Source organism: Mobula birostris, chromosome 3 (assembly GCF_030028105.1).
Source record: "Mobula birostris isolate sMobBir1 chromosome 3, sMobBir1.hap1, whole genome shotgun sequence".
Classification (NCBI taxonomy): domain Eukaryota; kingdom Metazoa; phylum Chordata; class Chondrichthyes; order Myliobatiformes; family Myliobatidae; genus Mobula; species Mobula birostris.
In genome coordinates, this window is record NC_092372.1 from 164779879 (window position 1) to 164794600 (window position 14722).

General features: G+C 42.2%; 1 protein-coding gene across 4 annotated transcripts in view; it reads left to right on the forward strand.

The window, feature by feature from the left end:
- The first annotated feature begins 4466 nt into the window (after window positions 1-4466).
- The window catches only part of tpk1 (thiamin pyrophosphokinase 1), a 382918-nt gene continuing 372662 nt past the window's right edge, over window positions 4467-14722 (forward strand). The window contains exons 1-3 of one of the 4 annotated variants that reach the window (XM_072253601.1): window positions 4496-4567; window positions 4981-5148; window positions 5466-5545. The gene's annotated coding sequence lies outside the window, so the exon portion shown is untranslated. Of the gene's footprint in view, window positions 4568-4643; window positions 5149-5465; window positions 5546-14722 lie in introns of those variants that run through there. The other 3 variants (XM_072253602.1, XM_072253605.1, XM_072253600.1) reach the window with 3 other exon arrangements.

Below are 14722 nucleotides of genomic sequence, written 5' to 3' on the forward strand. Positions count from 1 at the left end.
GTTGTCAATTGCAGCAAAAATCCCATGCAGTTGCTTCACGTTCAGTTCCTGGATGACTTCACTTTTGGTCCGTTTGCTACTGCATTCGGTTTCGATTGTTATCCTTTCCTCTTCCAATTGCATCAGCTCTTCATCTATCAGTTCTTGGTCACGGGATGCCAAAACCTCTTCAACATCATCTTCGTCAGCTTCCACGAGCCAAACTCACTTTGTCCTTACTTCGTTCACCACGATGGAAACGCTTAATTATGTCTAGTTTTACACTAAATGTAACACCCTTACGAGCTCTTTTAGGCTTTTCCGATACCTTAGAACTCATCTTGCTGAAGGCTGCTCACAGGCACGTGTTTAAGCAATGCCTGCTAGAATACAGTTCTGGGGGCAGAGCTTGGCTGCTCGGGGCGTGCGCTGCCTTTTTTTGTAACAATGAAAACACCTTCTGTTGGCGAAAATAGGTAACTAAAGTAGGTCTTTCGTAACAGCCAGGTTTCGTAAAGCGAGCCTTTGAAAAGTGGGGGACACCTGTAGTCGCCAGATCGTTGGTTTTGCCTGTGTGGTAATTAACGTTTCCCGGCCACTTAGGACCATGTGTTCTAAGTTTTGCTGCAGTTTCACCTATGAACCTCCATCTCTCCATGTCAGGGCTCCGTGTCAAGATCCCTCCTGTTTGCTGTTCAACTTTCACATCCACTTAAACAACCTAATTCAATCTCCGTGCCTGTGTCCTGCACTTAGGTTCACTTCATTCACTCATTGCAACAGCAACTCCACCAGCCAGCACTTGATCAGGATTGAACCTGAGTCCCTTTCATTGTGTGGTAAACCATATACATGTTGTAACTGTGTTAACCATCTGCACACGCCCCTCTGCTGACTGCCCCTGCGGCTCCTCCCACGGATTTCTGAATAAAGGTGATTTCGCCTTGCCCCTCCCCCTCAGACCCTCAGCATGGTGGTCGTATTGTACAGCGAATAAAAGCCTTTCAGTATTTTACCCAACTTCAGTCTTTTGGAGTTATTGAAGGTGCTTCACATTGGGAGCTAGTACCAACTGTTGGACAACTGTTCTCTTATTTGCTATTTGCAAAGAGGTAAGACTTTTAAGCATTTGTGTCATTAAACATCCTTCTCTGGTACTCAGATCCTTAAGCTCTGCTGTTTCTGTGACAAAAAATTATTGCCTGAAACCTTGATCCAAACTTTCTCTTTTCTGTGATATTGGCTGACTTGCTTCATGTTCAAATGTTTGATTTCCAACATTTGCTGTGTTTGTCTTTCTGTTTTATCTCTCATATTTTCTACATTTCTCTCAAAATCATTGAGGTGTTGCTCTATTATCTTGACAGATATTTCAATAAGTTCTGCCTAAACTCTTTGCTTCCAGCTCAGTACTTGTCCAGTTTAATATGGACAGTCTCTAACTCATACCATTTATGGCAGCCTTACTTTGCTCAGTGACTGTTTTGTGTTTATCCCATTCCAACACTAAACTGAACTTGATCCAGTCCAGACCACAATTAGATTTATGCACTGTGAAGCTGTGAACTAAATACGGAAAGCTATTAAGGACATCAAAAGTATTAGAAGATCCATTAACCATTCAAAGATATCAGTGGGATCAATAATTGTGAGCAGAGCATTGTGCACTGTCATCATGAGTTTGCTTTCTATATATGTAATTTACTATCATAACTTTTCACATAATATCTTTCACTAATGACTTAATGGAAGTTGGAAGTTATTGCCAAAAGAGATTCTGCGGATGCTCAAAACCTTGAGCAATCCACCCAAAATACTGGAGGAACTCAGCAAGTCAGACAACACCTATGGAGGGAAATAAGTAGTTGATATTTCTGGCCTAGATCCTTCATCAGGACTGGGAAGGAAGGAGGCATATGTCAGAATAAGAAGACAGAGACTGGGGAAGCAGAACTAGCCGGCAGGTGATAGATGAAGCCACATGAGGAGGATGATGTTAGAAGCTGGGGGGGGGGGGTGATTGTCATAAGGAAGGCACTGAGAGCGGGCCCAAATCCAAGACACAGACACTGAAGTACTAGGAACAGGTCTTGACTAGAGAGCTGGGACAAGAACACAGACTTGGGCTAGGACTTTGGCTAGGCAAGTGGGACCAGGACAAGGAACTGGGAACTAGGAGCCTGGGCTTGGACTTCGAGCCAGAAACTGGACAAGGATCCAGAACCTGGGTCTTGACTTGGTTCAGACCCTGGAACAAGGCGAGGACACAAACAGGGCTTGGGTTCCTTGAAGCGAGGACATTATGGGGCTTGGGCTCCTCGAGGCGAGGACACGACAGGGCTTGGGTTCCTCGGTGAGGACATCTCACACTGCAAAAACTCATTTCAGTGAGGTAGCATCCCCACCCCCCCAACCCCATATCCCCTCACCCTCCCCCCCCCCCCCCCCAGTCAACTTCCAAGGGTGTATGTAATACTTTGTTTAGTGATTTTGTCTTATCTGTAATCCAAGTTGGGTATATGTGCAAGTGGAACAGGTCAAAAGCTTTAAGTTCCTCGTGTGATCAATATCACGAATGACCTGACTTGGTCCAACCAAGCAGAGTTCACTGCCAAGAAGGCCCACCAGCGCCTTTACTTCCTGAGAAAACTAAAGAAATTGGGCCTGTCCCCTAAAACCATCACTAATTTTTATAGATGCACTGTAGAAAGCATTCTTCTAGGGTGCATCACAACCTGGTATGAAAGTTGTCATGTCCAAGACCGGAAGAAGCTGCAAAAGATCGTGAACATGGCACAGCACATCACACAAACCAATCTTCCGTCCTTGGACTCACTTTACACCACACGCTGTCGGAGCAGTGCTGCCATGATAATCAAGGACACGACCCACCCAGCTAATAGACTTTTCGTTCCCCTTCCCTCCAGGAGAAGACTCAGGAGCTTGAAGGCTCATATGGCCAGATTTGGGAACAGCTTCTTTCGAACTGTGATAAGACTGCTGAACGGATCCTGACCCAGATCTGGGCCGTAACCTCCAAATATCCGGACTTGCATATCGGTTTTTTTGCACTACCTTATTTTCCTTTTCTGTTTTCTATTTATGATTTATAATTTAAATTTTTAATATTTACTATCGATTTGTACTCCAGGGAGTGCAAAGTGCAGAATCAAATATCGCTGTGATGATTGCATGTTCTAGTATCAATTGTTTGGCAAACAATAAAGTATAAAGTATATGCAGAAAATGCAACATTAAAATACGTACTTATGTTATATTATATTATATTATCATGGAGTTATCTTTTTATTCTATTACAACTTTAAGCAAGTCTACTGGGAGTTTGGCGTCATCACGTAAGACATCAATAGAGTAGTTCATTAGCAGCTAGCCAGCTAGTTTAAATAACGTTAGCTATGCTAATGAAAGAGTGACACCTGTTAAACTCACCCCAACATGTCTTTTACATTTTAACCCACCATGGGCAAAAGAAAAGTCACTGTTACAAACAGTGCAGCGAGCAACACTGTCATTATCTTTGACCCCTATTAGGCGGGAGTACACTTTAGTCTGGGGTGATGTACGTTTTATATTTTCCTTTTTTTGGGACACTCTGCCATGGCACACTCTCTGTCTCTCGTGCACTCTCTCTCTCTCTCGCTCTCAAAAAAAATCGATTTCCGGGATATTGTATATAATTTGCAGATATCAGGGAGCCTCTAGCAATATGTGGGAGACTCCTGGAACTTCCTGGAGAGGTGCGGTGTCTGAGACCACCATTTCATGGTAATACAATAGGCCCTTCAATCCACTGAGTCCACACCATCAACACCCATTCAGAACAGCTCATTTTTTTATTTTCCCAATGTTTCCATCAATTTAACCCATCTGCTCACCTCATATTCTACTACAGGCTGGGGACAATTTACCGTGGCTAATTAACCTAACAATTTGAATGTCTATGGAATGTTGGAAGCAACCAGAGAACCTGACGGAAACACATGGAATCATGGAGAGAACATGTAGGCACCACACAAACAGCACCAGAAGTCAGGTATTACTCCTGGTTGCTTGGAGCCATGATATATTCTACTGGGAATATCAACACCGGAATCAAATAATGTCTTGCAGATTTTATCCCAGTTCAACTTGGAGTGTCGGATGTACTGAATTTGTGTTCACAGAAACAGGTGATTGCAAAGAAAAGTAACACAAATCAAACATTTATGGCAAAAGAAACAAACTGCTAAAGCTGGAGGAAGTCCGCAGGGGGGTGAGCAGAGTCCGTGGGGCAAAAGGGGCGATGACATTTCGGACTGAAAGCCTGAATCAGGAGTCTACAGTCTCCAGTGTCGCCACAAACATTATTTTGAAAGTGCTCGATTTGAAACGCTCACAACTGCCGAATTCACCAGCCTGCTGGGACCGAAGTCAAGAGGTTGGGTTTGATGTGCGCAAAATGCCCGTGGACGGCGCTGTCGAGATTCGATAGGCTGAAGGCGCCTCTTGCATGAGCGGCGCATTCTTTGACGGGCGTTTACACTAACCAACCGGCGACAGGAAGCGGCGCGGTGCGGCGCGGCATAGTGTAAGTGGACGGGGTGTGCTGGAGCAGCGCGGTGTTAGTGGCGGGGGGCTGCTGGGGTGTGCCGGAGCAGCGCGGTGTTAGTGGAGGAGGGCTGCTGGGGTGTGCTGGATCAGCGCGGTGTTAGTGGAGGGGGGCTGCTGGGGTGTGCTGGATCAGCGCGGTGTTAGTGGAGGGGGCTGCTGGAGCAGCGCGGTGTTACTTTAGGGGGCTGCTGGAGCGGCACGTAGCAATGCAAGTGAAACGGGAGACAGAATGTATTGGGATCTCTGCTGAGCCGAGTCTAGGATCTAGAGTGTTGGGGATTGGGAACCACCGACTCTTCCCCCCCCCCCCCGGTTTGCAATAGCAATAAAAACGAAAAATATATACTGGTGAATGAGTTATAGCGTTGATCCTTTACGTACACTTTGCAGTGACAGTCCTGCCCTGGAAATAGTATCTTGTTCATGATCTATGATCCTCAAGTGCATCTCAGAGTGTGCATCTCCTGGTAAAAGTGCACTGCTCGCATTCCCTACAATGTGCCTGCTGTTGTCCCACAGTTTTGGTCTCCGGATAAGGAACTTGCACAGTTTGACTTGGTACCGTTTTTTAGACCTTCCCTTAGCTTGCTGAATGTTGCACTAATTCATGACGCATTAAATTTCTGCTTCTATAAAACTGGCAAAAGCAAAATATTCCAGTTATAGCCGATGCCTGATGTGTTTGTTGCCGTTTATTAAATTAACTTGTCAGTGTTTCTGCATGTGTGAAGCATTATCTAACATAATGTGTTTAATTCAGAATGAACTTGATGTGTTTGTAATGGGCACAATATTATATGAATTCCTTAATCTCCACTTTTTGAGGGACAATGGAATTTTACTTATAACACAGATTTCACTTTCTGTTCACTTAGTTCTGCCTCACTTAGAAGAATCAGCTTGACACTTCATTCCCTGGCTCAGCTCAACTCCAGAACTCTACTTCTTGCTTCAGGTCTGCTTATTCTCATAACTTAATTGTTTAAGTACATGGTGAAGTTGTTTTCTGACAAGGTTTTAATGTCAAGATTTTGACTCGAGATTTATTGACAGAAGGAAACTTAACTTTACAAGTCAAGTGAGTTTATTGCCATGTCTGTGAATATGGTGAGGTATAGATACAATCAAAAAGTTACTTTCAACCATATCAAGGCAAGTTGGTTCAGGCAACACCAAATAAATTATTCAGGTCGGTGAAGAGGAAGAAGAATTATGCAAAGTAAGAGGTATAAAAATAAAGACATATCCAGAGTACCTGAAGTGGTAGCCTGTAGTGTTGCACAGGTGGGATTAAGATTGGACAGGTTGATTCAAGAATCTAATGGCTGTAGGAAAGTGGTGATGTGGGACATAAGGCCTCTGAGTCTCCTGCTTGCAGTGAGATCTGGATGATGGATGGAGATTCTTGATGATTACTGCCACCTTCTTCAGGCAGCACATCTCATAGATTATGTTGGTGGTAGGGAGGGCCTTGTCATGATGCCCACGACGCTTGGTAGCCTTCTGTGTTCCCGTGTGTTGGAATTGCCATACCAAGCCGTGATACAAACAGAAAACCTTCAACAATACATTGGTAGATATTTGTTAGAATATTTGGTGATAGGCGAAATCCTCGAAAGTTCAAAGTAAATTTCTCAACGAAGCATCTATATGTCACTGTATGAGATTCATTTTTTGCAGGCGTTTACAGGAAAGTGAAGAAATACAATAGAATTCATGAAAAAGCTATACATAAACAAAGACTGACAAATAACCAATGTTCAAAATAAGACAGATTGCGCAGATTAAACTAAATGAATAAGACTGAGACATGGGTTGTAGAGTCCTTGAAAGTGATTCTGTAGGTTGCAGAGTCAGAGTTGGGCTGAGTAAAGTTATCCACGCTGGTTCAGGAGCCGAATAGTTGAAAGGTAATAACTGTTCCTGATCCTGGTGGTGTGGGACCTAAGGCACCTGTACCTCCTGCCTGATGGTAGAAATGAGAAGAGAGTGTGGCCTGGAAGGCGAGAGTCCTTTGTAATGGATGTTGCTTTCTTGTGGCAGTGCTCCTTATAAACATGCTCAGTAGTGGGGAGGGCCTTCCCTGTGATATCCTGAGCTGTGTGCACCAGTTTCTGTACACCTTTCCATTCCTGGGTATTGGTGTTTCCACATCAGGCCTTGAATGCAACCAGTCAGGATAGTCTCCCAAGTGCATTTATAGAAGTTTGTCGAAGCTTTAGAAGTCATACAAAATCTCTGCAAACTTCCAAGAAAGTAGAAGGTGATAGATGAAGCCAGGTGATAGGTGAAGGTGGATGAGTGGGGGAGGGGGGAAGGGGGAAATTTCTTGCTTTGAGGTTGCTTCTGTGTGCTTGGCCCAACACAGATCACCTGACATGTTAACACCCAGGAACTTGGAGCTGCTTATTCGCTCCAACTCTGATCTACTGATGAGAACTAGCACGTGGTCTATCAATTTCTCCTTTCAGAAGTGAACAGTTTGCAACTGCATGTAGCCTTTATATTTTTTTTCTAGTTATGTAGGCTAGGCATATAAATTAGCAGTGCTGACTATTTACTGTTTTGAAAGTCACTAGACTTTGGATTTAAATTAATGTGTTTGCAAACAGGAAGGAAGTGATTTCTTTGATCCAAGGTGTTGTTATTGACATCTGCATGGGGCACAGCTATGCCTGTCTTTTCACTGGCTATGTGGAATGGTCCATGTTCCAAGCCTTTACTGGTAATGCTTCTCAACTCTTTCTGTGCTCAATTGATGGCTGCATTGGTGCTGCTTCATGCACCTATGCTGAGCTTGTCATTTTCATCAACTTTGCCTCCAACTTCCCTCCTACCCTTAAATTCACTTGGTCCATTTGCCAATCTGTCTGTTTCCATTTCTAGAGATAAACTATCCACTGATATTTTGTATAAACCTACTGACTCTTGGAGCTTTTATGATTGTACTTCCTACCACCCTGTCACCTTTAAAAACGTCGGTTTCTTTCCTCAGTTGCTGCAGGTGTATGAAGTGACACACTTGTCCATTCACCCCCTCCCTCACCTCCATTCAGGGCCCCAAACAGTTCTTCCAGGTGAGGCAGTTCTTCACTTGCGAATCTGGTGGGGTCATCTACTATATATGGTGGATTGAGGGACGGCTTTGTCGAGCAACACTCTATTTGCAAAAAGTAAGATTTTCTGGTAGCCAACCATTTTAATTTCAATACCCATTCCCTTTCTGATATGTTGGTCCACAGTATACTCTATTGCCATGATGAGGCCACTCTCAGGTTGGAGGAGGAAGACCTCATATTCAGTCTGGGTAGCCTCCAACTGATGGCATGAACATCCATTTCTCTAATATTTGGTATTTTTTCCCTCTTCTATTTCCCACTTTGGCTCCCCCTTACCTCTTTTCTCCTCATTTGCCTATCACCTCTGTCTGGTGGTGCTCCTGCTTCCCTTTCTCCAATGGTCTATTCTTTTCTATAAGATTCCTTCTTCTTTTGCCCTTTAACTTTTCTATTTATCTCTCAACTTCTCACTTCATTTTCTCCCTCCCCTCGCCTCTTGTTCTGGCTTCTTCCCCTTTCCTTCCCAGTGCTGATGAAGGGTCTTGGCCTGAAACGCCAATTGTTGATTCCTTTCCATTGATGCTGCCTGACCTGCTGAGTTCCTTCAGCATTTTATATGTGTTATTCTGGATTTCCAGCATCTGCAGAATCTCTTGTGTTTATTTTTTGTCTTCATTTTATTTTGATAAACTTACAATTTGTGTAGTAGCATAAAACATTATTTAAAATGTTAAAGCTTTGAATGTAAATTTAAAAGCTTTAATGTGCTGTTTTAAGGATGAGCTATCATACTGCTATTCAAAATATATTCGTTTTGAATATTAATTCACCAAAAACATATTTCCTTTGAAGATGGTAGCATTTGAAAGCCAAGCCATTGATTTTTTTTTGTCCTGGATCATTGCTTGATGTGAAAGTGGGGGAAATGGTAGTTGTGTTGCTTATGACTTCTGACTGCAAGTATGCTGATTCTGTTAAGGATTTTAAGATGATGTTTGATTTCTAATAAGTACCCATTGAGCAATTCAATCCAACCATGAAGTAGTGGTAAATCACAATTCATCATGTCTCTGACAGATCCAACATGTGATTTTTCCATTACAGTAAAATGAACCATTTCATTTAACTGTTCCCTTGCTACTAAGATCATGAAAGAAATTTGGAATTTCAGAATGATTCAGCACAGTTACATCTAAAAACTACATTTAAGTAAGCTAGTTTTGTATCCAGATTATCTTAACATTCTGTTAAACAATAACTGCATACTTGCAATCAGGATATTAAGCCTTCCACTGTTCCATGGAATGCGTGGGTTTTCTCTGGGTCCTCTGGTTTCCACCCACATTCCAAAGACATATTGGGTAGATGAATTGGTGATTGTAAATTGACCCATGATTAGGTTAGGGTTAATTGAGTTTGTCGGGGGTTGCTGGGGCGGTGTGGTCAAAGGACTGGAGGGGTCTACTCCATGTTGTATTGCTAGGTAGAACGGTCTACTTGTATCGCTAAATAGAATAAATAAAATGAACTTTTGGAAAAGTATGGCCTAACTAGGGAGAGCCAGCATAGCTTTGTGTGGGGCCAGTCATGTCTTACTAACTTGATTAAATTTTTTGACAAGGGTGATTGACGAAGGTAAGAGTGTAGCTGTTGTCTCCATTGATTCTAGTAAAGTGCTTGACAAGGTCCCTCATGAGAGGCTCATCCAGAAGATTAAGATGATGGGATCTATGATGAATTAGCCATTTGGGTTCAAAACTGGCTTGCCCATGGAAGGCAGAGGGTAGCAGATGAAGTGACTTAGTCTGGCTGGAGGCCTGTGATTCGTGGTGTTCCGCAGGGATCTGTACTGAGACCTCTGCTGTTTGTCATGTGTATAAATGACCTGGATGAAAATGTCGATGGATTGGTGAGTAAGTTTTCAGGTAATGCAAAGATTGGGGGTGTTGTGAATAGTCTAGAGGACTGGCAAAGAATACAACATGATATAGATGGGTGGAGAAATAGCAGATGGGGTTTTACTTGGCCAAATGTGAAGTGTTGCACTTTGGTAAATTAAATGTAAAGAGAAAGACCCTTAATAGTGTTGAGCAGAGAGATATTGGGGTCCAAATCCATAGTTCCTTGAAAGTGGGTACCTAAGTTGATCAGGTGGTTAAGAAGGCATATGGCATGCCTGCATTTATTTGTCAAAGCATTGAGTTCAAAAGTCAGGAAGTTTTGTTGCAGTTTTATAAAATGAATTGGGCTGCATCTGGACTATTGCACACAGTTCTGGTCACCCCATTGTAAGAAAGATATCAAGGCTTTGGAGAGGGTGGTGAGGAGATTTATCAGGATGCTGCCTCAATTAGAGGCATCTGCAATAACAGGTTTTTCTTGGAGTGGCAGAGGCTGAGGGGAGATCTGATGGAGATCTATAAGATTATGAGCTGCATAGATACAGTAGACATTATCTTTTCTCCAGGGTTGAAATCTCTAGTACCAGAGAGCATGCATTTAAGGTGATGGGTAATTTCAGAGGAGATGTGAGGGGCAAGTTTTTTTTTTATGTGGAGAGTGATGGGTGGCTGGAGTACATTGCCTGGGTGGTGGTAGAAGCAGATACGTTATGGACTTTTAAGAGACATTTAGATAGACACATGAGTATGAGGAAAATGGAAGATCATGGACATTGTGTAGCGATTAGTTTAGTTGGGCTATTTGATTTGTTATTTAATTGGTTCGGCACAACATTGTGGCCGAAGATCCTGTTCCTGTGCTGTACTGTTCTGTGTTCAAAGACAGCAGAACTAGTAAGGAATAAGTAAGGCAACATGCATATGTATTTTTTTTGGGGCTTCAGGGCACCATAATCATCAAGCACACCTGAGACTGAGGGCGAGACCACTGATGTCTCATAAATCTTTAATAAACTTATTTGCTGCTATTTGTAATTTGACTACTTTTAAATTGAATTTCTTTTCACTAAGTTTTGGAGCATGCTTTTCATGTTAATGCTTTTGCAGCTTCACCTGACAGGGATTTGTCGGCATTGAAATTGCTGTGGTTCTTTTTGCAGAGAACACATAGTTCCCTCCTTGAGGCTCAGGAGAAAATTGGAAGAGGCAAACTCCAACAAATCAGATGGGATGATACTGATACAGAACTTGATGACTTGTTGCTGAAGCAGTATCTGCACAAGCGAAAGAAGCAATTATTATTAATCATCCAACTTTGTGGACAATTACCATAAATATGAGTCCTTATGTATCGGCCAGTGATGTATACAGTCACCATTTTGGAATGATGCTTACAAATTAAAAAATGGAATTAAGTTTTCTGATCAATCTATGCATGAGTCTGCCTCTTTGACATGTATTTCCATAATTCAGTGGCCCCAGGCTGACTGAGTGAACCTTTTCTTCAGCTGTGAAATAGTGCCTTTCATTGACCACTGCCAATCAGCCATGATGGGATCATCCTGAGAGCCTTCCCTTGTTCATGAATCCACTGAATAGCACAATATGTCTCCTTCATTTTCTTTATTTCATACTGTTATCATATTCCTCTCCACATTTCTTCTTCTTGCCATCGATTAATCCTTTTCTGACAGCTTCCTCCTTTTCCCGCCTCGCTGTTTACATCAGTTCATAAAGAATATTGATTAATGATACATGGATAGATTTTGGATGTTAAGGGAATTGAGTTATATGGAATTACTGCAGGAGGGTGGTGGTAAGATAAAAGATCAGACGGGATTCTGAATGAATGGTTGGCTACATGGTCTTTTTTGGCTTCTGTTTCTCAGGTGCTCTTATAACTAACCTGGGCCGTCTTGCACTTTGAGCAGGTTAAAGATACAAGAGGAGTTCAAATGAGAAAATAGGAGTGGAGTTTGGAAGCATTGATATTGAGAGCCCTTGGAGGGGAGATTTTGAAATAAAGGTTATAATTGGAAAGGATAGATGAACCAAAGACTTTTTTGATGCATTAAACTGTAGGTCAATGCATGATTTACATTTAAAATAATATATGTGGTTCTGAGAATATTGGATGTGAAAAATTTTCTTCATTCAGTCAGAAGTTCAGAGGATCCCAGTTAATTGGGCCATCGGTTAATCAAGGCGGCCATTTATTTGACAACTCTTAAAGAACAAAAACTAACTGAGAAAATATCCAGGATTCCCCTTCATTTATTTAGGACACTATACCACCTAATTGGGTCAGGAGACTATTGCCAAACACTTTCTAACTGGCATCAGCCATGTGCGTTTGTGTGGCTGTTTGACATTACATTGTGCTTGGAGCGAACATTCTTCAAATATCGTCAATTACGTGCCTTTGAGTTCAAAAAGCAGTGATTTTGGCATTGATAGTTGGGAAGAAATAAGCAGTAAGACAATTCAGAATTGTGCTCACTGTGGTTTTAAGCATACGGGCTTAGAGATGCCAGAAACAGCTGGTAGTGAAAATGAAACAATTTCACTACTTCAACTAGTTAGGACCTACGAAGAATTTGAAGGTATTGACAATCATTTTGAATGTTACAACGAAAATGATGATTTGGAGGATACAATCATGGAAAGCATTGTATAAAAGTAGACTATTATCTGCACTAGGTGTCTGTGCTGACTTTGTTCATTTACAATCAATCAAAAGAACACGGGAGAGTACACTGGATGAATTCCTCCATCGATAGCTATTAGGATCTAATACAGTTTTATAGTTCTATAGTAGTATTGATAGTGTTCTAATTTGTACTGTATTTCATTCAAATACACAATTTGTTACTCAGTTAAACTATAGTTTGTCTTTTTTGTACGTTTTTAACGATTTCCATGAAATCGGAAATCGGGACAGCTGTTTAATTGGGCCAAGATGTATTGGTCCGAATGTGTTCCCATTAACTGGAATCCACTGTATTTTCAGGAAATTTTAACATGACAGAAGCATGAATGTAACGTGCTACTTATGATGTGCACTGTGTACCATTGGAGTATCTGTGTTACTCGTGTGCTTTATCTTCCTGTTTCTTAAGAGCACTTCTTTGCTGGCTGGTCACCAGTATGTCATATTTCAAAATACTTCATAAGCACTGCTGGATAATATTCAATTAAGTACTCTACCTTTCTTTATGGAATAAAGTTGGTCTCATTTGGTAAATCCTCTGCTTGAAATGGAGAGCTTCACGAAGTTTTTTGCCCTTGGCTAAAGTTAACATTTGAGATTCCATAGATGCTGCCTGACCCGCTGAGTTCCTCCAGCATGTTGTGTGTGTTTGGATTTCCAGCATTCACAGATTCTCTCTTGTTTGTAAAATATATAAGAATCGAGTTTATTGTCACTGACAGTTGTTGTTTATGGCAGAAGTACAGTGCAAGAAATAAAAAAAATCCAGCGCTATACAATAATAAATAAATAATGCAAAAGAGGAATAGTGAAGTGGTGTTCATAGGTTTATAAACCATTTAGAAATTGATGACAAGAGGGGAAGAAGCTGCTCCTAAAATGTTGAATATGCAACTTCACGCTCTTGTACTTGCTCACTGATGGTAATAATGAGACGAGGACATGTTCCGGATGGTGAAGGTCATTAATGATGGATGCCACCATGAGGCACTATGTTTTTGGAGATGGCCTCGATGGTGAGGAATTGGCTGAGCCCACAATCCTCTGCATACTCATTGGATCCTGTGCTTTGGAGTCTCCATGCCAGGCGATGATGCAACCAGTCAGAATGTTGTCCACATATTTCTTCAGTGACATTGCAAATCTTCTCAAACTCCTAACAGGGTAGAGCTGCCGCCATGCCTTTGCGATTGGATCAATATGTTGAGCGTAGACAGATCCTCAGATTTTGACACTCGTGAACTTGAAGCTGCTTAAGGTTTCCCCTGCAGACACCTCAATGAGGGCTCGTGTGTGTCCTTCTGACTTCCCTTTCCTGAAGTCTACAATCATTTCCTTGGTTTTACTGACATTGAGTTCAAGGTTATGTTGCAACTCCATTTAACCAGTTGATCTATCTTAACTCCTGTACATCTCATGGTTGCCATCTGAGATTGTGCCAATTTTAGTGGTGTCTTTGGTGAATTTATAGATGGCGTTTGAGCTGTGCCTAGCCACACAGTTTTGAGAATAGAGAGAGTAGAGCAGCAGCTAAGCACGCGTTCTTGAGGTGCGCCTGTGTTGATCATTAGCGATAAAGGCTAATTTATACTTGTGCGTCAACTCGTCACCATAGGTATGGTGTAGCCGCATACCCTACACCATACCATACGCCATAGCCTGGCACGCACCTCCCCAAAAATGTAACTACGCGTCGCGGCGATGCAGACCGCTACACTGTGATTGGTTTGCTTGGTAGCATTGCATTTCCTCCTACGCTGCAATAGCTTCCCATTGGGCGACTGAAGGGGCAGGGAAAGAACTCTAGCTGCAATGCTTTCCATAAAGCTTTACAGACCTCTGAAATTATGGAGGCCCCTGTGCTTGACGCCAGTTAGTAGCTAGCTGCTACAGCCTGTTGACTTCCACCTGAAGCTAAAACTGGAATGGTGATTGCCAGTCTCTGAGTATACTGTACGTACACTGATGCGAAATGAATGGTTGGAGACGATGAACCAAATCGTCAAATCTACCTGCCGATATCCGAAAATATTTGAAATGCATTTCCTCGTCCATGTCTTTCAGTGGCCGGACAAGCACAGAAAATTCACGCTCCTTTAGTTTCAGTCGCCATTGTTTGAAGTTTGAGACTTAACACAGTGGCATAAAAACCCCACTGCCAACTAGCGTTTTGGTGGTGAATCGCAGAGCGACACAGGCACACCAACGCACAGTAGAAATACTCACAACAGCGTAGCCCACTTGTGTAAGCTACGGTGTGAGCTAGTACACACAAGTATAAATCAGCCTTAACTCTGATCTCCCGATGTGGATGTTAAGGATCTCGTTGCAGTGAGAGGTACAGAGACCTAGATTTTAAGCACATAAGGACATTATGTTCTGAGGCTTGTTGATTAGTACTGAATGGATGGTGTTGAACGCTGAGCCGTACTCAATAAACAGCAGCCTGACATAGGTATTGC